Source organism: Passer domesticus, chromosome 6, assembly GCF_036417665.1.
Source record: "Passer domesticus isolate bPasDom1 chromosome 6, bPasDom1.hap1, whole genome shotgun sequence".
In the NCBI taxonomy this organism is placed as follows: domain Eukaryota; kingdom Metazoa; phylum Chordata; class Aves; order Passeriformes; family Passeridae; genus Passer; species Passer domesticus.
In genome coordinates, this window is record NC_087479.1 from 8,245,480 (window position 1) to 8,268,976 (window position 23,497).

Consider the following 23,497-nt stretch of genomic DNA (forward strand, 5'->3'; position numbering starts at 1 on the left):
CAACCAAAGGCCTGTGTCGTGCAAGCCCTTGAAATCTTCATTTTAATAATGAAAAAAATCCGGTGGAAAAGGAAAATGCAGTCTCAGGGCTTAGAGCACTTCAAAATTGTATGAAACCACTGGGTATTTGAAGATACTTTCTCCTTTCTGCTTTTCCTGGGGGTTGTCTACTCACCTGGTGTGGGATGGTGCCGGTGATTCCTGTCTGCTGGAGCGTGGTGGGTGCCTCTGGGGATAGAGGGTCCCTGTGGATCCCACCCTGCTGGCAGTGGGCCACAATGCCTGATGGAATTGTCCTGTGGTGAGACTTCTGCCCTCACCACGGGGTGGGCATTTTATTAAAGATGAGGAATCTCCCTTGTTGTGACAGAGGACTTGTTTCACGTGTCTTCTTCCAGCAGTTGCTTCTGCAAATGTGTGTCCTCTCCTCCCTTTCCCTTTGCCTGCTTCCCAGTGCTGAGGTCCCCCTGAGCTCCCCACAACAGCAGGATTTGTACCCTCAATTCTCAGAGCTGTCCCACTTCCCCTCTGTAAGTGATATTTGTGTCCCAGCCTGCAGCAAAACCCGCTGTGCACATCCCTGCTCTTGGAGATCCAGCCCCTTTCTTTCCACCAGAAAAATATTTGCCAAGTAGTCCCAAGGCTTATTTAAAGAGTTAAATCTCTGTGTGCCCCTAGAACTGGAAAAAATGACCAGGAAACCTGACCAGGCAGGTACCAGTTTATCCCAAAATCTGTACTTTCTGTGCTACACCTGCTCAAGGCACAGCGATGGGGAGAAGCAAATTTCCATCTCCTATGAAGAAGAGCTTTAGGGTCTCTGGAATCATGGCAATGCTGTTTAAAGAGTTAAATCTCTCTGTGTGCCCCTAGAACTGGAAAAAGGACCAGGAAACCTGACCAGGTAGGTACCAGTTTATCCCAAACTTTGTCCTTTCTGTGCTACACCTGCTCAAGGCACAGCGATGTGGAGAAGCAAATTTCCATCTCCCATGAAGAAGAGCTTTAGGGTCTCTGGGACCATGGCAATGCTCCAACATCCACGAGCCCTCTCAGGCAAGCAGCTGGAGACTTTTCTCTTGGAAAAGCCCATAGGAAAACAACTGAAGAAATCCAAAGAAGGAGTTGGTCTCAGCTCTGCTCTTTGCACGCTGTCCTGCTTCCTGTGAGCAGCATCCAACGATGGCCTCCCGTCCCTACTGCGGCTGCTCCGGCCGCCGCTCTGGCACACGCGGCAGCTTGTGCTGCTGTCCGAGTGCCAAAGGGAACGTCTAATGGGGTATTGTTTGTGTGTGTTCCTGAGATGGAAGTGATTAACATAAAATACGTAAAAGGATCATGTCAGGAATTCTCTCCAGAGCTGCACGGTTAGCGGGCCCGCTCTGGTTCGCATTACAGGATTACAGCATGTTCCGTAACTGCTCCGTGTTGGACACAGATTTGGGGCTCTTTCTCCAGTGTTTACAAACACGGATGGGAGCTGAGCAAAAATGCAGCCAACTGCTCATGGATTTATGGACTTCTATTCCATCAACACAAACACACATAAGGATATTTACGTTGTCTTCATATCACGGCAGATACCAGAGGGTCCTTAAATAACCCCGCAGGGATGAGCAGCTCATCCACACTTCAGATGCAGGCAAACAACCTTGGAAAAGCTTGGCAGCTCTTCCTGCTCTCAACTGATAGACATGCTCTTCATCAAGAGCCTGGAAATGTTGCTCCTTTGAGCTCCAGACTAATTCAACACCTAAAATATGTGGAAAAGAACTGTGCTGAGCTGGTGGGAAACTCAAGCAGTCTGAGGTGCTGGAGCCAGTGAAGCTGCTAAAACATAAGGTAACATTCAAGCTCAGATCTCCAAAGCCTGATCTGTTTGTCAGCACGGCTACATTGACTCTTGCCTCATGATCCTCTCACACAAAGAGCCCAGGGACATCTCCTTCCCTTTCCATGCTGTGGAAGTGGGTTTAGTGGAGAATCATTAAAATAAAGCGGGGGGGGAAGGAATGCAAAACAAATCTAAACCCCCAAAAGTTTCTATTGTGAAAGTGTCAGAATAACTGTCCTGGGGCTAATTTTACCCTGGGTGTAGCTTTATTGATGTCAGTGTGGAAAGGAAAGGCCTGATTCACCCCTGCACTACAGCAATTTTAAGTTGAGGCTTCTGGGAAAGCTACATTGGTGTTAAAGTGATGCTGCAGAATGAGATATGAGCCTGGTGCATGACTCTGCCAGAGCCAATGGCCTCACATTAAGTTCATCTTCCCCACTGGAGGCTCTGAGGAACAGAACCAAAGTGCACAGAGCACATCCCTTGTTGAGTGGTTTATTTTGTGCCCTGTTTGTGTCTGAAGGTCACTGCCCCCAGCTAGCCAGACCAGAACTTGGTGGTCCTGCAGATGACCCTCATGTCTGGATGAGAGGGGCATTTTGGAGCAAGTCCCATGCTCCCATTCTCCTCTACCTTGGCCAAACTGGCATCTGTTGGAGAGAAAGTGATGATCCTCATCATGAAATTTCCTCTTTTGTGTTTCTCTCTGCTTCTGTCTCTTCTCTTAATCCTGCAAGATTGCCTTCACTTTGTCCAGCTCTAATTTCCACATGGGACCTCCTCCTTTTCTAGTTCTACCACTCCAGAAAAATCCAGCTGGGATTTCTCTGCTGCTGACTTCCCAGCCACAAATGGCTCACAGACCTCACTGCTCAACTGACCAACATCCATTTTTCTTTCCATGGTTCCCTGCTTGTTTCTCTATTGCATGCCAAGGATAATGTGGCCATGCCTCCACTCTTGTCTATATTGTGCATCATCTTCTCCTGGTCACCTCAGTGCCCTCATCCACAGTCAATTCTTGTAGATTTTATGCAGAACATCCCCTGTGGGATTCCTCTATTCCCACAGCTAAAGCTTTCATCCAGGACCTCATTCCTCTTCCTGGTTTCTGCAATACCCTTTCTTCTAGTCTTCATAGGAAGCACTCCATAGCTTAACAATTTATTGTCTACTTCTTTTTAAACCTCTCATCTTGTGGGTGTGGCCAGTTTCATCCCATTGTTTACCTGTCAACTTCTGTCACCTCTTGACTGGACAAGGTAATTTCTCTTGACCAGCCTTCCTGCAGTGCTCAGCACAACAGACCCAAAGACCATCAGAACACAAGTAGCCAGTGGTAATATAGGAAAATCTATAGTGGTTCCCATGGCAAAGATGTGAAGAAAAAAATCTGTTCCTCTGCTCCAAGATCAGCAAAATATGAGGATGCAGGAAAGGATCCTGATTATGCCTAAACTCACAGCAAACCCCTCCCCAGCTTCCACAGTGATTTCATCCCTCTAAGTGAAAGGACTCTGCATCTCATTTACTTTCCCTCATTTTATTTATTTTATAATTGACTTTTTCAACTTCTGCCTGAATTGAAGCCAAAGCTGAGAGTGACTGAATTCCAGCAGGATGCGAAGGCCTGGACCTTCCCAGTGCAGAGTCTCCCCATTGACTTTGGAGTGATGCTCAGACAGTTAAAGGGAGCCTGTGATCTCTCTGGAAGAATATCCCCATCCTTGGGAGACTGGTACAGTGGCATGGGGATCTTTTTCATTGCTGATGTCCAGGAGACACAGTATTGCCCACCAGTCCCCACAGCAATGCCCTCTGTTGGGTAAATTTTCTTGGGTCTTTTATTCAGCAACTTAGCAAATACCTTCTTGGCCTTTTATGTTTTACTAAACTAAATTTTGTGGAACAGAGTCACAGGTTGCTTTCTGGTCTGTGAGGAAAGCAGGGAAGGGGACTGCATGTTGAGTTGAAGAAAAGATGGAGTTTTTGGTTGTGGGGATTTCAGGGTCACCCGGATTTTAAAATAGTTGAGATAGTTGATGCTAAATCTTCTTAAATCCATCAATATTAATCATTCTACCTTGATAATCCATAATGGCTTCTCTCTTTTGGAAGTATTAGCAACAACAGGAGAAAGCAGATAAAGACAGAGATTTTAGATGATTTAAATTCAGCATTCTTTCATTTCGCAGAACTGTTGTTCATGGCCCCTCCAAGACTTATACAAAACAAGCAGAGCTGATGTGTGAGAGCTGGAGGCCATGTACCTGTTTGAAAAACCAAATGGGTTGAAAAGTATGAGCTGACTTTTTTTGTATTGAATTGTTCTAATGCGTAGGAAAAAAATTAACAAGTGAAACCTTGCAGCCCACAGGGCGCTTTTATCTGCCATGTTTCTTAATTAAGTGGAGATGAGCAAGTTTCCTGCTGGTGGAAAGCAGGCCTGCAGAGAATTACAGGGCACTACCTCAAGATAAATCCCCTGTAAACCAGAAGAGAGGAGATACCGTGGTGCTATTGAAAAGGAAGGTTCTTGAGTGGTGTAGGCAGATTGTGGAAGTCAGTCATGATCATTCACAGCAGCTCCGGATGTGACGCAAACCCATTTTTTGGCTCCTTTCTGAAATTAAGCATTTCTGATGAGGCGGAGGAAAGCTCAGGCCAGATTTTATCTAATGTGGGCCACAAAGGGTCTGATCCTCACCTGCTGGAAATAGGAGTAACTCCACTGACTCACACAGAGTCCCACTTCTGGGAACGCAGCCCAAACTACTCATTTTAGTCCAGGGCTGTTGGCAAAACACGGCATTTACCCCCAAATTACGAGGAGCTCGCCACCAGTCAGTGAGTTTCCAGCACGGCTACTTTGGCCCCATCACACGCTGCTAATCTCTTCAATGATTTATGTGCTCTTTTAAGTTTTAATACTCCCTCTGTCATGAACCTTCCTCACTAGCAAGTTGACAGTTTAAATTAGTGTTTAGACATGGCTTTCATAATGTCAGCTTTTGTTTTGTCTCAGTCATCTGTTGGAATTCCTTCCATTGTATCTGAAGTGACTCATGACAATAAATGACTTCTTTCTTCTTTTGTTCTTAATCGGGGAAAGAATGGAATGAACCATGCAATATTTGTAAAAGAGCAGTCTTAATTAGTCCTCAGCTGTAGCTAAAGATGCTTGTCTTGTCTCTTTAGCATATTAATGCAGGAAGCCATGCGTTCACGTGGGCAATTGCCATGTTCCTGAAAAGCCTCGTTACAAGCCAAATTCTCCAGCGCAAAAGTATTCCCCGGCCCTGCTGCTGCGCTGAGCCCTGCCAAATGAGGAGCCTGTGCCCCGGGGCTTTGTGTGGGGCTGCTCAGGCCTGCGAGGAGAAAAACGGGCACTCTTTGGAGTGATTAATCTCAAGGATTGAGTTTCTTTTCTGTTTTGTGCCTCTTAAAGGTATAAACTCTCTGAGCTGAAAGCTGGAGCTTCGCCTCAAAAGCTCACAGCTGCCGCCTGTGCCTTTCCCTGTTCCCAAGGGGGTGATGCTCACTGATTATAGACCTCAAAACTTTCTTTGCAAGGTTGAATTGTCTAAAATACCCAAGTGCTGATGAAATCATTTGAGTGGGAATGTGTTAATATTTTGCACAAAATTAATAGTGGCTTGTTTTAGGGACAAAGTATGCTTTTGCGCTGAAATGCAAAAGGCTGTATCTTGTATTGCCAAAGTTGCTCTGACCATGTCATATTTAATACACTCCTGGACCCAGTGAATGGTAACAGTGTCTTCCTTCTTATGTTTTCTGTTTGTCATTTGAGAGAAGAAAATTGATTCTGTGGGGAAGTGTGGGAAAATGGCATTTCCAGCTCGCCTCCCTGCTCACTGAGCGCTCTCCTAGTCCATGTAGGGCCATGCCCATGATGCCAAGTTATGCAGTAATTGTTGTGAAACGCAGCTAAATAAAGGTTTAGGTTGAGAGCTGTCTTCTCCCTGATTGTGTTTTGAGGAAGGGCTGTAATGGGGGTTTGGGGATGTGCTTGTAGCTGTCACTGGGTTTCAGGCACTAAGTCTCCTTTCCCAGTAAGGCTCCTTTTCCTGAGACCTGGCTTGCCCAATGGTCTGAGAGCATGGATTGCAGCCTTGTCTTACTGGTAAAGGGGTTAGGCTCCCATTTCATAACATACTTCCCATCTATCCATATTTCTCTCCAGTTTTATGCTTAATTCCCACATAATGAAGCATCCTGGACACATCCCTTAGATCCTCCTGAGGTGCTTCCTATTTTAGCTCATTAAAGAGTGTCCTGTCACAGAGCAAGACACAAGTGTAGAGGGTCAGCAGGAGATATTTAAGAGGATGGAGAGCCAAAAATGGTCACCAGGAACCCATTTCTTCAAATCATCCCTCTTAGAAAAGACAGTTATGTTTTGCAAGTTCTGACCCAAATCTAGTGCTTTTTGGAGAAGGAAAAAGGAAGCACAAACAAGGCTGTGATGAGAACACTGGTGAGGTACTGTTTGCTGTGCTCAACAACAGCCTTGCTGAGCCCAGAAATATATGAATAACACCATGAATTCTTCTGTGCCAGTACATGATGCTCTTTATTTTAATAGTCTGTTTAAATATACATACAGCTATTTTTCTCTTGCCCAGACCTTGTAACGAAACCAAATGTCTTAATAAACACAAGGAGAAAGCGAGCAGCTGGAGAAGGACATTAAAATGTACAAACCCAGCAAAGTCCTGGGGAAATCATTGCAACTTTATTCAAAGTACTTTCAAAAGTAAGTTGCTCCTCTGGAACTGGACTGAAATAAGTGCTGTGCTGCTTTCCCTCTGTGCTCCAAAGAAATCCATGTTCCCTCTCAGGTCTGAGGTCTTGTACAGTCTCCAAAAATATTTGTACAATTCATGGTGAGCTCTGATGGATTGTGCTGTCACCAGGTTCATAAAAACCATGGTCTTCTTTCCAGCCCTGTCCCCCACCTCTTGCTGAGGAAGATTTGGCACAGCATTTTTAGGGAAGCATATGTTCACTGGGAGAAGTGGTACCATTTATTGGCTTAATTGGTAAAATTGAGGAAAACAGAACATGTCTGGGACACAAATCTTTCTGCAGGTGCAGTAAGGTTTTAGGCAAATGCCCAAACCAGCCTTGAAAATCCAGGTTTTTGCAGGCACAGATATTCGGAAGTACGAGTTATGCCTCAGAGCAGACTTTGGGCAACAGCTTCACTTTTAATATACAGAGATTGTGTGCTCTGTGTCCATCTAACATCTCACAGTGAATTTCTAAGAAAATTGCAAATTTGTGATGGCAAGGCCAGAGTGTGAGAGCACAAGATGAGTTCTTTCCTTGTAGGAGAACTGCCATGTCTTTATTGACTCCAAAGAAATACTTTCTAAGTATTAAGAAGTACTTTCTAAGTACTTTCTTTTGCACAACCTCACAAATCTCTGCTGTGATGGTGTATGCCTGGTCTTCCCTAAAGCAGGAGCTGCCAAAGGGCAGAAATACACTAATATTGCTTTTTCCTACAGCATCATCAAACGTGTTCTTAGCTTGTCATCAGCTGAGGTCAACTTTTCCTTCCATCTGTGTTTACACTGGATTGGGATGAGTGGGTTCTGACCATGATCAAAGCCTCAGGGTGGTTGTAGCATAGAGGTGCTTTAGACTTCTGCTGGAAAAGCTATCCAAAGGGTTTATCAGTTTGGCACAGTGGTAATGGGCTGTGATTTCACAGAAAAACCGGCAGATTTGGATGCCTTTGAAATGTAGAGGAAGATGGGGCTGACCATGTGGAAAGACTTCCAACCCTCCTGCAAAACCAGATACTTCTGTAAGGGCCTCTTAAGCAGCACTTCATTACAACTTTCCCATTGGCCTCAAACTTAATGTTAACCTTGGCCCTGGTGCAGAGAATATTGACTTTCAGGGTCAATAAATCTTAATATGGATCAAATTGGAAGTTATGTTTACTTACTTTATAACTCCTTTCCAGTGCAATTACTCTTTACACAATGCAAAGGCATTCTGCACATTTTTCTTCCTCTTCTTCGCCATTTTGAGGCGCGTAACTCTTTCAACAAGAGCCCGGGCTTTCCAAGGTTGGATTTTCCTCCAAAGCTTTCTGCCACAGCCGCTTTGATTTTTGCGTTATTTATCTCCTCCTACAAAAGGCAAACATGATTTTTTTTTTTTTTTGTGTCAGCCCTAGTGTGGATCCACGTCAAACGACTGCCTCCTGGCGTAGCCGCGCCACTCCGTCCAGGAACGGCGCGCAGTTGCGTGGGATGCCGGAACCACAAAAGGTTTTTCAGATTTCCAGGATTCCCAGCCGTGTCGCTGAACCACACGACCTATCCTGCAGTCAGTCATTTTCTGTGCTCGGCTTTTTAGTACTGGTGCACTTTCCTCTTTGTTTATATCAGCCAATACCTACAGAATTTTAATGAGCGTACAGTGAGTTGCCTGTACGTGGCAGGGTGTGTGCTGCTCCCATAATGAGGCATGTTTAGAGCCTGAGGCTACAGAGGCAAGGAGCCAAAGGATGTTATTATCGCCCTTATAAATTGTTTTCAAAATAAATAAGATACAGAGTGTTTCACTTCGAAGGGGGAAAAAAAAGAAAAAAAGGAAGATTTGTGCTCTGTGTACTGACCCAGGGTGGGGGTGGGAGCAGGAAAGAGGAGGAAAAAGGGTGGGTTGATCTGTAGCCTTTTGATTTGAGTCACTGCTGTTGAGCACATGTGAACTCAGTGTACATGTGTTGCTGGGGCTGCAGCCAGGCCCAGATGTGTCCAGGATCATGGAATCATGAGGTGCTTTAGGTTGGACATTAAAAAACATCAATTTCCAGTCCCTCTGCTCTGGGGAGGGACACTTTCCACTAGCCCAGGTTGCTCCAAGGCCCACTCATCCTGGTTTTGGACACTTCCAGGGATGGGGAGGCACAGCTTTTGTGGGCAACTTGTGTCTCACCACACACATAAGGGAGAATTTCTTCCCAATATCCAATCTAAACCAATCAAATCCTTCAGTTTAAAGCCATTCCCCCTTGTCTTATCAAAGGTGTGGAGAACAATTGGTGTCTATCTGCACCAGTGAGCAAAGATAGCAGAGGAAGGGTCCTGCACATCTTTTGTTCTGTTATTCCCATTAATCCATCCTGGACCATGCTCTATAATTGTGTACCCAGGAGCTGAGGTGGGGAAAGTTGTGCCCATCACTCAAAAGGATCTGCCTGCGCCCCCATTGCCCCAGGGACTGGTTGAGCTGGATCCATCCTCTAGGGATCCTGTACAGGATTCCTGCCTTCTGCTCCTTCACTGCCTTGGTGTGGAGGTGACCAGGTCTGTCACTTGTGTGGTGAAGACAAGAAAATCTTGTATCCTACTTGAAAAAAATGAGAATGAAATAGTATGCCTTGGGAAGTAGAAGGATCCAGGACTGTTCAGATCACAAAGAGACATCCAGCCAACCTGACAGGGGTTGCTTGTAATGAAAGCAATTCCGATCATAGGAGGTGCTGAACCCCAGTTGCTTAAAACAGGTAACTTAGAGAGGAAATAAATAAATGGAAACACGTTCAGTGCAAGGCTGCACTGTGGCTTTCAGGGTTGGGTCCACCAAAGAACAGGCAGATCCATGGCTCGGCCTTTGTGGAGCAGCTGATTTAGAGAACGAGGCTTGCTCCATGCTACAGCTGACAAATTCCAGGAATGGCTTCCAGGCCAAAGCTGGTGAAGGAACCAAATGCCAAAGGATGGTGTGGTGCATGCAGGAAAGCTGCAGAGCAAGGTGCTGAGGACATCTTTCCTTCAGTGTGGCAATGGGACACAGCTGTGCAAAGGAACATCCATGGATGTGCAGTGACTCTGTGAGCCATCCTCAGGCAGAAGGTGAATTCCAAGTCTTTACATAAAGTGCACTGGAAAAGGGAAGGAAACACCACAAGCCAACTCTGTCTTGTATCAGCCCCTTCAGAACAGAAGGAAGAGATTAAAATCATTAGCAATTGGAAAAATCCAGTTTATTCTATGCATTAGTGGTGTTGTCATGCAAACACATCTTCATAGAGCAGCTGCTGTCCTGGGGGCTTTCATCCTTCCAAAAGTAGCATGAGAAGACCCAGTAGGTGCACTGCACCTTTTGTTGTGAATTCTCTGGTATTAATAAACCAGAGCATGTTCCTGGGCAAGGGTTAGCCCAGCTGTCCCACAGCATTAACTTTCTGCTCTTTTAGCTACTGCTGAATACACCAGAGCACCCTCAGATACTTACAGAGTTTGGTGTATGGTGGAGCAGTATGCAAATAAAGTTGGCAGAAGAAAACACCAAAATTAAAAAAAAAAAATAATAAAAGCGCCATGTGGGAAGCAGAATGAGAAGAAGGAAAATAAAACCACAGAAAAACAACCTGCTCCCAGCCCTTGACACCAGTGCTGACTCCCTCTTCCCGGTGACTTCTTGTCTGCTCTTGTGACTTCCACCTAAAAAGGAAGAGGAGGAGTCACCTTCATCCCTGGGGCTAAATTTGCAGTCAGCAGGGCACTGTCAGGTGGGGATGTGATGGAGTGACTCAGATCTGTCCAGAAACCACAGATGTGCACCTTTGCATGGCTCACTTCGTTGTGACAGCCCTGGTTGTGTGATAAAGACTTCAGGGACACCAGTAAGCGTGGACAGCTCTCCAGCCAGCTGCCAGCAAGGAGCAGAGCTGTTGGAAGCAGAGGTCTTCCCATGGAGATCAGGTCTGGGCAGGGAAATGGGAGAGAAGAGGATTGATCAAGTTTGTTGCTCCCTCAGGGCAGTGCAGAGGGAACTGTGTGAAACCCAAGATCCCATTTCCAATGTGTGGTTCAACTAGGTGACACAGGAGCTGCCTCCTGGAGCAAAAATGCACATGTGGCACTGCTCTTGGAAAGTGTCCATGGAATAGGTTGAAAATTACCTTTAAGATTATCCAGTCCAGCCATTAACCTGACTGCCAAGTCCACCATAAACCACGTCCCCAAGTGCCACCTCTACTGGTCCAGCTCTCACTGGCAAAGGCTGGTGACAGGATTGGAGCAGAGTGGCCACCAGGTGTGGAGGAGCTGGCATTTGTTGTCACATCATCAGTTTAGGAATCTCCAGGGTGTGAACCAACCTACTTAACATCTGGATGGTGCTTTAGAGCTTGGCTTGACCTGGGAAGGCAGTTCATGCCTGCCTTTTCTGATGAAAAAACTGTGTGAGACACTTCACTGACAGACAGAGCCTTCAGTGAGGAGGTTTTCCGTGAACCCGTAGTTCTACAGATGAAGTTTCAGCAGCCCTGACCAATTGGCAAGTGTTTCCCTTGTCCAGTAAGTATTTGGCATTTGTTGATGGGATTTATTAGTAGTTGAGGGTTTTTTTTTCAAGTAGTTATGACTCTTGCCAGGGGGCTAAAGGCATTCCAGTTCCTCAACAGGAGACTGTTCCTAGGAAGATGGTCTAACCTGACAAAGAATGATTTGGAGTTTGGAAGCGGATTTCTGCTCTTGGTGAAGAGACAGGGCATACTGGGAATCGGCAAGGAGCTAAAATGCCCCTGGGAGGCCTTTGAAAAGGTAAGAAGCTACTGAGGAAAAGGGATAAGCAAGAGGGGTGTGGTGATCAGGGCAGGAGAGAAGATGGGGGGACCCTGCACAGTTCAGGCTCCCTTTTTATTCCCTTCCCAGTTTGGTTTGTGGTTTTGCATTTGCAGCTTGTAAAGCTGTATGGAAGGAATGTGCAGCTGAGGGCTTTCGCCAAGTTGGTGTCAATTTGGGTTAAACCAGAGGTCCTGGAGCACAGCCTCGTTGGGAGAGTGGGTAACTCTCATTGAGAGGAGAGCTTTCATTATTCTCCCTTCAATTGTGGTGGCTCCTCGGGGACCCCATTCCAGGAGCAGGGCCCAAACCCTCTTACAGCAGGCACACTGCACAGGAATAACCTGCAGGCAGGGCCTCCCCCTGCGGCCTGGCAGCCCCTGGGATGCTCAGTGTCCTGCCATTGTCTTCCTCTGGCCTCCTGCAACGCTGTCCTGTCCTGTCAGCAGCGGCCCACGTGCTTCTCAGCTGGACCCCACCAGTGCCTGGGATCTGCTCCATCCAGGATGTTGACCACATGTTTTGTGAGGTGTCCAGTGTGTCTTAGGAATGGTACAATGAAGACACTTTCCTTCCCCAGTCCCTGGGGGTTCTGCTGCTGGATCCTCTCTGCTGAGGGCTTGCTGAAAGCCCTGACTGCAGCCAGCCTGACAGGGAGATCCTGCCAGCTTCCAGCTCCAGCCAGAGCTCCTCTGCAACCCAGTTTGCCTTCTGGGATACTGCATTTTTTCCCCATGCACAGATAAAGTGGCAATCTTCTCACTTTCCTTCATTCTCAGAGTTAAACTGCTCACAAGGACAGACTGGTTTGTGCAGGGGGATGACTTCCAGTTGGGGATTTCTCTTGTTCTCTCTGTCCTCACATATCAAAAAAATAAGTTTTTGTTGGGACACAGCTTTCCTTCCTCAGGTCACACAGACAAGGTGGGCTTTTTTTTTTTTTTTTTTTTTGAGCAAGAGCCTCCTGACTTTATAGTTTCTGGGTCAAAGGAATGTCAAAATTGTAAACATGGCCTGACTGTGCCTTCTGCCCCCAGTGCCAGGTTTGCCTGATCTCAGCCAGACTCATCTCCCTTCACCAAAGGCCACAAGGCATGAATGAAGTCTAAGGTAACGATTTGTCTTTTAGAGTTAGAAAGGAGAGATTGGCAGCTTGGAAATCCAACCCCTTCATCCTGAATGCTTGAAGAGCTGTTCTCAGGCCTGCTCCCTCCCTTCCCACTGCTCACACAAGATCCCAGCATGGTTGCAAAGCCCTTGCTTGGGCCTGGGGCTGTGGAGGAGGGAGCTGGGCTTGTGTGGTCTCTGTGCTTCATTTAGGTTTGGTGTCACGTGCAACTGATGAGTTACACTCTGTTTTGGGGCAGGGCAGCTCTGCCTTATTGCCCTTGTGCAAGTTTCACCCACAGAGCTTGGCTGGACCTTTCTGGTGGGGGGAGATTTCTCCTCTCCAACCTTGCAGGTATTTCTGCAGAACCCAAAAACTGCTTTGACAGCTTGGCCCTCCTCACTTGCTCTTTCAACTCAACTCAATTTTACAAACCACACAAGTCTTCATGTGCCTGTTATTCAGATTCCGGACTTAAACAAAGCAGTATGATTGCTGTGACTGCAGGGAAGCCACCGAGCCTTGTGGTTTATTTACAGAAGGCAAATCCAACCAGCAGGTCTCATAACTCACCATTGTTCCCCTGTCAGCCCTTGGGTTGGAAATGCTGAGCAGCAGCAAACACATCATAAGAGACCACCTTTAATTATTCATATGCTCTCAAGGGGAAACCAAGATCTCTGATGAAGAGGAAACAAACAGAATATCTTTGAACTGTAAATCATGGCTGCAATAGCTTTGTTCTTTGTTTCGCCAGAGTTTTGTTTTATCTGAGATCATAATTTGTTTTCAGTGAAGCACTAGATTAAATTAATTGAGGTTTAGAACACTATCCATTTCCGTTTGCAAGTGCTTTCACTGATGGTATGATCTTGTCTGACTTGTTACCCCTGCTGGCTCTGTTTTCCTGACCTCCCCTTAGCATCACATGCTTTAGAGCCATTTCTTTCTGTTCTCTCTCTTTTATTTTCTTTCTCTTCTCATTTTTTTCTCCCTCTTTTTTTTTTTTTTTAGGCATTTTTTAGTTTTGAAAATCTCTGCTCTCTCCCAGCTATTACTTCTTTCCTAAGGATAACTGGTGAATTTCCTCTCTGGGGGGGAAGACAAGTCAGACCTTACAGGAAAAGCCAAATCCAGCTGCTGCAGCACCTGGACCAAGCACCCCACTTTTGTGGAAGGAAGGTGGTTGGTTGAGACCCCAGATTAAAAAGTTGATGCCAACACGTTTTGCAGTGGAAAAAGAACAGGGATTCTTCTCTGGAGGAAGTGTTGAGGCCCATTGCAGGACAGAGCTCCAGAACATTGGCTCTGTTGTTAATTCCACATGTAATTACTGCAGTTCTTTCCCACAGCCCATCCCGAGGACTGGTCACTGGCAGACACCATCCAGACAAGGCTTTGGTTTGACTCAGTGCTGTCCATGTTGCATTCCTGGGACATTCCTGCAGGACAGGACAGCACTGCATGAGTGGGAAGGGACTGCAACACTTCATGGAGGGTTTGGGTTGGAAGGGACCTAAGAGCCCATCCAATTCCCCCTCCTCCTGTGGGCAAGGACATCTTCCACTAGACCAGCCTGGCCTGGAACACTTCCAGGGATCCAGGGTCAGGCACAGCTGCTCTGGGCACCCTGTGCCAGGGCCTCCCCACCCTCCCAGCCAGGAATTCTTTCCCAATATCTCATCCATCCTTTTCCCCTGGCAGTGGGAGCCATTTTCTGTGTCCTGTCCCTCCATCCCTTGTCCCCAGTCCCTCTCCAGCTCTCCTGAAGCCCCTTTAGGCCCTGGGAGGGGCTCTGAGCTCTCCCTGGAGCCTTCTCCTCTCCAGGGGAACACTCCCAGCTCTCCCAGCCTGGCTCCAGAGCAGAGGGGCTCCAGCCCTTGGAGCATCTCCATGGTGTCTCTTGATTTGCTCCAGCAGCTCTACATCCTTCCCATGTTGGTGCCCCAGAGCTGGATACAGAACTCCAGGTAGGATCTCCACAGAGTGGGGCAGATGGTCAGAATACTCCCCTTGCCTCCTGCCCACGCTGTGGGACCAGCCCAGGACTGCAAGTGCACATTGCCACATCATGTCAAGTTTCTGGTGGCTACAAAAGACCAAACAATAAAGGAGTGTCCTGCCAAGGTTTCAGCTGGTGCCTGGGGAAAGCTGTGAAATGACTGCTCAGGGTAAGGGGCAGATCTTGGTCACCAGGTCCTCCTCTGGGCAATGCAATGCCTGGATGCTGCTGCTGCTGTTCCTTCACATTGTCACTGGGCTGGATCACCTACAAAGGGGAGGGAGAGAAAATGTGGTGAAGAATCCCCACAAACAACCTGTCATCTGGAAATTATTTGCCGAAATCTGATTGAGTCTTCTTCTAGCCATTTATTGTATTAGCTAAAATGAAAGGAAGAAGCAAAAATCGTGGTGTGTTTTGTTCTCCTGCATATTTGAACAGCTTTAATTAAAGTTTTTAAGATTTAACTAGGAAAAAAAAAAGCCTGTTAAGGACCTATGTCTCTTAGTTGAGCTGAAGTTTAATTTAATCGTCGTGGTGTGACAGAAATGCTATCCCAGAGACCAGGTTTCTGTCCTCAGAAATCTTTTCACAGCCACTGAAGACACCTGACATCACTAATGCCAGACCTCTAGGACCAGAGTTATCTTGGAGCATTAAGAGGGCTCTCAATGACCTCACTTTCACCACAACACCACGACACCCACCAAAGCCCTGCTTTCAGCAGGAATTTGCAGATATCCCTAACAGTAAATACTGTTGAGGATCTTCTCTCCCTTTCTCTTTTTTTTCCCTCTGATGCTCATTTCTGAAGCAGATTTTCCCCCCTCCTCACCCCAGCTCCCCATATTTATTTTATTACAAGCATTTTCGCTAAAACGATTAACTCAATTTAAAATTTCAACTGTTTCCTTGCCAAGGATTTTAGGAATTTTCATTATTTCCTTTGGGAATTCTGAGATTGCGGTTAGCCAGTTTGGAGTTCAAGACACGAGAAATGCCAGCACAACTGAGGACTTGGCTGTAAAAGCATTTTCAACATGAAAGAATTCCAGCGTTTCATGAAAGGAAGTGTAGTACTTGAAGAGATATGTTGATATAAGGAAGGTCTTAGAAAAATGAAAGCCAATCTATTATTGCTTAAGTATCAAAGAAATCCCTTTGTAAAGGTGTTAAGCCCTTCTGAAGAAACACAGAACGTGTCTATTTATTTGTTGTGTGTTTAAATGGTTTATGTATGATTAAGGAGCCAAGCCAGTATTACTGAGCTGGCTGAGGTTTTGGAGCTCTGTGGCTGTAGGCAAACATCAGTAAAAAGGTAAAACTTCTCTGCTAGGATGTGTCTGCAGGGCTGTTATTTAGCAGAGATTTCACCAGCCATGGGAGAATAGGTGTTTTTTTGAAAGGTGCTCTTAAAAAAGAAGACCCTGCTGGTTCCAACCTGCAGATCCAAGGGACCAGTTCTGACCCCTTCAGCTCCCATGGGTGGAGGGTGATCTCAGTCTGTCACTGCAGCTAGAATTGCCTTATAGTGATTTTTTTATCCTTGTTTTGGGGGTTGAGCGCAGTGAAACTCTCTCTTTGTGCTCTGCTTGCAGGTGAGGAGGGAGTCCCAGGGCAATAAATCACCCTTGGGACTGATGCTGGTATGGGTAGGAGCAAAATTGCTTTGCCTGCAGTGGGTAGAGTGCTCCTGGCACAGCCGTGGAGATCTTCTCCTGCATGGCCAGGGCTGGGGGTCACCACATCAGCTCTGCACAGCTGCAGGAACACCTCTCCAAGGGGAATCTGTCCCACGGATCAGCCTGTCCATGCTGGAATGATCCCAGGAGCTGTGCCAAGGCCACACATCTGACCCTGCATGGGGGGCTACTAAATCTCCCCTTGGGACCTACAGTGAATCCCCACCAAATGACCCTTTCTCATCCCATGGCTTGAGCAACACAGCTCCCCGGGAGCTCTGCAGGGCTGGGATCCTGCCCTTCTCATTTATGCAACAGGGAAACAAACACTCGGGTTACCATGGGGTCCAAGTGGTGCAGCTGTAATTGCAACAGGCTGTGCCTCACTCCCTAAATCACACTGGGGAGGTGGAAAGTGCAGGCTGTGTATTGGTCAGGGGACATGGGAAAGGTATGGGAGCAGGAGACAGGTATCCCAGGGTGGCTGAAGGGGTGCCAGCATCTGCTCTGGCCAACATCTTCTGGCCAGGAGAGCAGCTTGGGAGCTGGAGATGCTTCGCTTGGGAACCTCTCTGGAGCAGTGATCATCCTGCTGAAAAGTGACTTAATTGGTGACACTTCAGTAGAAGCCCCAGCTGCACCGTTCTCCCAGCTCCCCTATAAAAATGCAACGCTGATGTTTTAACATAAACAGGATGCCGAGCGCTGATCCGGCGCAGTTCCCGATGGAAACAAATGTGCTCCCATGCTGTTCCAACGCACTGCACGCCGTGGGGCCTGTCAGCAGGATGACAGTCCTGAGAGACAGCTCATTTCCCTCTGCTCTGGGAATGGCATCACCCTAAAAGAGCCCCCAGTACAGCCCAGAACCTAAGGAGAGTTTAAGTTTCACCAGAGCTTTGCTGAGCAGTGTCATGTCCATCCCAAGGTTCCTGTCTCCTCTTTCTCATTATTGACACTCCTCACCTTGGGATCAGTGGGGCAGCACCTGTTAAAGATGGGAAAAGAAAAAAAAAAGGGGTTGTCTGCAAGTTTTCAGAGCAAATATGTCAATTTGGACTCTCAGGCTTTCATTGTGGCCACCAAAATGCCTGGTTTGCTGACCCCTCACCCCAACACCTCTTCTTGCAAAACTCAATCTGCAGTGCCTAAAACTGGCCCCTGAAAAATGATCATTCAGAATCTTTCCTGGAAATAAAAAAAAAAAAAACAACAAAAAACAAAACAACCAAACCCAACAAAACAGAGCAAACCCTGCAGCCTGGGCCCCCGCTCAGGAGGAGTTTGGCTGAGCCAGATGCCACCAGCAAGGGACATGAACAATAGGGACTTGGTGGGGGGCAGAACAATGGGGTTGGCAGCAGGGGCTGAGCTCAGGAAAGTACACACGAGCTCTGGGAGATGGTGGCTGGGTGCATGTGCCTCTCCAGAGCTTGAAAAACTGCACTTCAACCAAGTCAGGCAGACATTGAGGTGATTTTCTCTGACCAACCAAAATTATGTCCCAGCAAATGCATCCTCAGCCCTCTGTGGGGACCTGAGGACCCTGGGGATGCTGCTGAGGGGTTTTTGAGCTGGTGGGAGAGAAAAGGGAGGCAATGCCCCATGGAGAGCAATCCTGGACAGGCTCCTGGGGCTTGGAGCATGGGAGGTTTTGCCAAGTTCTCCACATATGTCTGCCACGGGAGAAAACCACACGTGATCTCTCAGAGACAGCTTGGAGAACCCCCAGTTAATGTGCCCCCATGCAAAAGGTCTCTCTGTTCTCCATTAAAAGTCTCCCCTCAGTGTCTCTAATTGTAAACAAAACTGAAGTGAGATCAGAATTTATGAAAAAAAAAAAAAAAAAAAAGGAGCTAAACTCAAAAACCAAGCCCCAAAGGAGGCCCCATCGTTTCCCACCCTCCCCTCTCCTGGTGCTAAAAATGCAGGTAATCCTGGTTTTATTTTCCTGCAACTAAATTTGGTGATGATGTCATGTGTGTGGCTGAGCAGAGCAGTTTTCTGAGTGGACAAGTAAGGCTTGAGGACGTATTTAGTATTAATTTATGCACAGCAAATAAAAGCTTTGGTGCCAGAAGATGGGGTGCTCTGTACAGCAGATCAAGAGTCTACTGGGCTCAGGCCTGCTCTGCTCTGTCTAATCCTGAGGCTTTTTGCACAAAATAGAGGCTTTTTACCCCAAACCAAGGCTTTTGGCACCAAAAAGCCAAAGGACTGCCCATGCAGAATGTGGAAGTCCCTAGGGATCAACAGCTCCCACTTTGAGGGTTTGGGATACCCCTATTTAAGGTCTCTGAGTAATAGGGACACCTGGCCACCAGAAAGGGTAATTAGCCACTTGTTAGAGCCCTAATTGAGTGAGAAGATTTGCATCTCAGGTCATGGCCACCAACAGCCAAGCTGAAATTTTGTTTTCACATCATAGGAAAAAATACCAAGTGCCAAGCCATGTGGTAAACCAAAATAGCTTATGAAGCATGCAGGTTTTAGAACACGGGGAAGGATGAACCAGGAAGAAAAAAAAAAAGTAGCTTTATATATAGATGCTAAAAACCGAATATATCACATGACCCAGCCCAAAAAAGGCTTCAGTGAAAAGTTTGTGTCTGGGATTAAGAGCACTAGTCATTACTTTAACTATGTATGGTATGTTCTCGTTTTGAGAAATGTGTACACCGAATATTTTAGCCTTTTCTCATGGAAGGATCCGAAAGGCAAAAAGCTTTTCAGTATTACGCAAATATTAGCCTTTCCAGGATAGTGTTGGCTGGCTGGCTGTTTCCTGTGCTCCTATATTTCCCTGTCTGTGCCTGCTTGTGTGCCCTCTGACTCCATGTGGGGTTTCTGTGGTGGTTTTTTTTTTGAAGCGGAATCTTCCTTTTCCTGTTGAAGGTGGTGAAATACAGGGCAGATCTGAGCTGTGCTTGCTTTCTCCCCTGACTTCCAGCAGTCCTGGTTGATAAACACTGAAATATTTGTGGGGTTTAGTGTGTTTGAGGGTTACTGGACTTTATCTGTTTTAATTCAATGCCCCACAATGGATTTGGGAAGGTCATGGTGTGCTGAGAGCAGGATTTGACCCTTGGTTTGTCAGGTTTATGGACAAACTAGGCTCTTTCCATCTCCTGGATAATTCACACTTATGGAGTGGGATTTAGGGCTCTTCTGGACGTGCCAGTGTCCCATCACAGCCACTAAAGTGAACATCACACTGGAGATACATGAAAAAACTTCCCTACTAAAAATGGACTGCCAAATGAGCCCAGCCAGGCTTAACCTCTCCTGGACATCAAACCATGGAATCTTGGAATCACCAAGGTTGGAAAAGCCCTCTAAGTTCATCGTGTCCAGTCCTTCCCTCAGCGCTGCCAAGGCCACCACTCATCCACGTTCCCAAGTGCAGAATGCACTGCCCAAGGGTGTGGATGTGGAAAGAAGCTCCAGAGATGTTCTTGCTCTCACTGGTGTTGCCACGAGTTGTCACAAGCCCTTTGGGAAGTCACAGGGTGTCCCTGCCAGTGAAATGGGGATAATGACATGGAGTGGCTTTGCCACATGCTCTGCGCTTTGTTGACAAACAGAGCAGAGTAAAACCAAGGTATCCCTCTATTATTATGTATCTCAGTTAGAAAACTTCTCAAAGAATATTTTGCCCATCTGTAGTTGATAGAATCCCAGAACAGTTTGTGTTTAAAGACCCCTGCCATGGGCAGGGACACCTTCCACTATCTCAGGTTTCTCCAAGCCCTGTCCAGCCTGGCTTTGGAAACTTCCAGGGATCCAGGGGCAGCCACAGCTTCTCTGGGCAACCTGTGCCAGGGCCTCCCCACCCTCACAGCCAAAAATTTCTTCCTTATGTCTAATCTAAACCTATTTTCTGTCAGTTTAAAGCCATGTTATGTTTTCCATTAAAATAAGCCTCTTTTAAACCTGGATTTATTGAACTGTGGTCAGCAGTTCTTCATGTTTCTTCATTTACAATCCCCTCCCCTCCAGAAGAAGAAAGTTGTTAAAACTCTTTTAATTGGTCAACAACTCTGTTGTGCTGGTAATGCTGCTCTGGGGCACTTTGATAAATTAAAAAAAAAAAATTGTTTGGCTCTCCCCTGTCAAAACAATTTGCATTGCCTAAGCTGGGATTGGGCAGGACCTGGAGCTCCCTCACTCTGTGTGGTGGCTTTGCATCCCTGTGGCTTCTTTTGCTGCTGTGAGCAGCGTTTGGGACTTGCACAGACTTTACTACACCACGGGAGTTACACCAGTGCCAGAGTCCTCCGTCTAGACAAGCCCTTAAACCTGATTGCTTCATTCCATTACTGATAAAAAGCACTAGACATGGGAATGAGTTTTCCTCTCCATCCTTTCTTCTTTTTTTTTTCCCCTTATATCCCCAAGGAAGGAAGACTTGATTTTTTTCTGATCCACCCAAAAGAAACCACAGCAACCACAACTGCAATTATATATATATATCTTTTAAAAAAACCAAAAAACCTTTCTGGCAATTCTTTCACATTCTTTTTTAAGCTTCTTTGCTACATGTAGAACAATAAATGATTTAAAAATGAAACATAAAGGCATCTGTTTGCACTATATTTGAAATTAAATTGGATAAAGCTGAGAGGGAGCAGCTAGTGACTAATACCAAACAGTGCCCAAGTAATAGTATGACGAAGTTAACAGGACCCAAGTTAAGCTAAGTTTCTTCCTAAGGCAGGAAAGACTCCTTTTCTTAGCTCCCTCTAAATGTCACACTGACTTTTTGCAAGATGGGGCCAAAATATTTATTTTCTAAAGTTATTTTTGGTAGAGAACACTTTTAGGTCTTTTTTTCCTTTGTCCTAAGAAGATGACAAAGCCAATGAACATCGACACCAAGGGATTATTGTCTGGTGGCTTGGCTGCTGCAAAACCATCACCAATATAAAATTCTCACATCAAAGTGTTTCAGTCACTTACTGGAGAAAACGGAGCACAGACCAAAAGCGACAGAAAAGAAACATCTGGATGTTTTCCTTGGTTTTATCCCATCCCTTTAAATCGCTCGTGCTCTATTGCTGTTTCCAGTGAGGCCAGGCTCCAACTGGTTGATGGTTTGGGGGGTGCAAGACTGGGGGAAAAGTCATCCCATTATCCACAGGCTCCTGGAGGGAGAGCAGATGCTCAGGAGGGCAGCTGGCAGCTACAGTTACATCCACAGCCCTTCCACTGAGATACGCGGTGTTGGATTTGATCTTATCACCTCCACAATTAAAAAGAAGTATCAGTTCCAGGAGGCCCATAACCACAGCTCTGGTGTAATTACAGCAGTCTTGCAGCACATTCACACTGTAGGATTATCCCTGGCCTGCCAGCTATAAATTATGCACTAAGTAGGACTCATAATGAAAAAAATGGCATCCTCAGAGCAGCTACCAAGAACATTTTAAGTGCTTGGTTATTGCAAAATGATGGAGCATTTGTAATGAGCCCATTGTTATGGTTTGGTTCTCTCTTACACTTGGCTTGGTGGTGGTGGTGGCAGGGAATTTATGTTCTTATTTTCATATGTTTCCATCTTTTTTAAGGCTTTTAGCACTCAATAAAGCTTAGGTTTTCATGACAATATTCAGACAAGATAGTTAATGAACCGGAGTCTTTAGCAATTGCAAACTGACTTTAAATGAAATTTATATTCTGAATCTGAGGCCATTTAGCCCTTTCTATTTTTAAATTCATTGCCTATCTGCCTCACAAATCAGGATTATTGGCAGAGTCAGCTGACCCTGGGGCTATTTGCTTATTTCAGTAGGTAAAAGAGAAAAAATATATATTATTCATCAGAACTGAAGGCCTCGGTATCCACGTAGCAAGCAGAGATTTGGGGTTATGGTACCAATTTCCATTCTCTCTAAGATACACCTTGAATCAGCAACTACATTACTATTTTCCTTGACCTGCTGAAATGGGAAGACTTTTTCCCAAATGTGGCTGTTGTGCAAGTGTGGGCACTGATGGACATAGAGATGCTTACAGCTTCCACACTCTCAGGTAGTTTTGTTGTCATACTAAAAAAGAAATCCAGTCTTTGTGGGCACTTCAGCATATTTTGCCTATGATTATTTTAACTTTTCAAGATTCCATTGCTATTAAGCATAAAGATTTCTGTGACACATGGTCTGATGCCTCAGAGATGGGACAGGAGCTGGGCTGTGAAAAGTAAGATTAATGAGCTGAAAATGCTTCTCAGAGCTGACAGATGATGCTGGCCCTTTCCCTCCACTTTAAATTCAGTGCTAGGGACCAGCTGTGACAGGGAAGTAGCAGGAACCTAATTTTTCTCAAAATAATAATTCTTGAGAGCTCACATGGATGATGTACTCAGCTCTTGATTGCCACAAGTTGTGATGCTGTGAACTCTGAGCACACACTTTCAAATGAAGCTGTGAAAACACTCAAATAGGGTGAAGAACAAAAAAAACCAAACCAAAACAAAACAAAAACCAGTGATATTCTTCACTTCTAAGGAAGGGCAGGCAGAAGTTGGCCTCTGATGTCTACTTTATCCAAAGAGCAGGTATTTTATAACCTGAAAAATCCAATCACAGAGAATTTGCAGGTAGGGGAGGGGGGATTACTGATCCAGTCCAACCAAACCAAGTGTGATAAAGAAGAAAACAAACTAGATATATTCCCACAATCACAGAAATATTGGTGGGAAGGATTTTCTGAAGGTCTGTAGGTTCTGCTTGGAATGGGATCTGATCAGTGATGGCTTTAGCTGAGCCTTTAAAACTTGCAAGGAGCAAGATTGTCATCACCTCCTGAGTGACCTGGCCCAGTGCTGCAACACCTTCAATTGAAGGCTTTTCTGTTAGTGTTGAATCAAAACACCTTGACCTTCAAAACCTGAGGGAATGCCCCAAACTGCACTCAATATCCCAGGTATGGGATCATCTGCGCTGTACTATCAGAGCAGTGGATCTACGAGAAAAGCAGGATCAGAGTATAGCCAGGTTCCGCACAGAGGAATGACACCAAAAGTCAGAGCAGACTCAGACAAGTTTTTCCTTGCCTGTGTTACTTCTTATGGATCTCAGCTGGGATGGCTTGGATGTGGGTCTGGATGGAAGACTCCCAAATTCCTGAGTGTTTGTAGCCAGAACTGTGTTTGGGTTGGATCTGCGAAGTTTGTAGTGCTCCACAAGAGCTAGTTATTTGTTCTAGCAAATGTACAAACAAGCAGACAAACAAAAACAGAAACGGAAAGAAAAT

General features: G+C 45.9%; 2 long non-coding RNA genes across 6 annotated transcripts in view; one reads left to right on the forward strand and one right to left on the reverse strand.

Annotated features, from left to right (window-relative positions):
- The window catches only part of LOC135302554 (uncharacterized), a 106,049-nt gene that overhangs the window by 32,519 nt on the left and 50,033 nt on the right, over positions 1-23,497 (forward strand). Inside the window, exon 4 of one of the 5 annotated variants that reach the window (XR_010364157.1) lies at positions 8,046-8,081. The exons of the other annotated variants lie outside the window; for them this stretch is intronic. This is a non-coding gene — a long non-coding RNA (uncharacterized LOC135302554). Of the gene's footprint in view, positions 1-8,045; positions 8,082-23,497 lie in introns of those variants that run through there. 5 annotated transcript variants of the gene reach the window in all.
- LOC135302555 (uncharacterized) overlaps positions 16,922-23,497 on the reverse strand; it is a 36,122-nt gene continuing 29,546 nt past the window's right edge. Inside the window, exon 3 of the long non-coding RNA XR_010364158.1 lies at positions 16,922-17,231. This is a non-coding gene — a long non-coding RNA (uncharacterized LOC135302555). The remainder of the gene's footprint in view (positions 17,232-23,497) is intronic.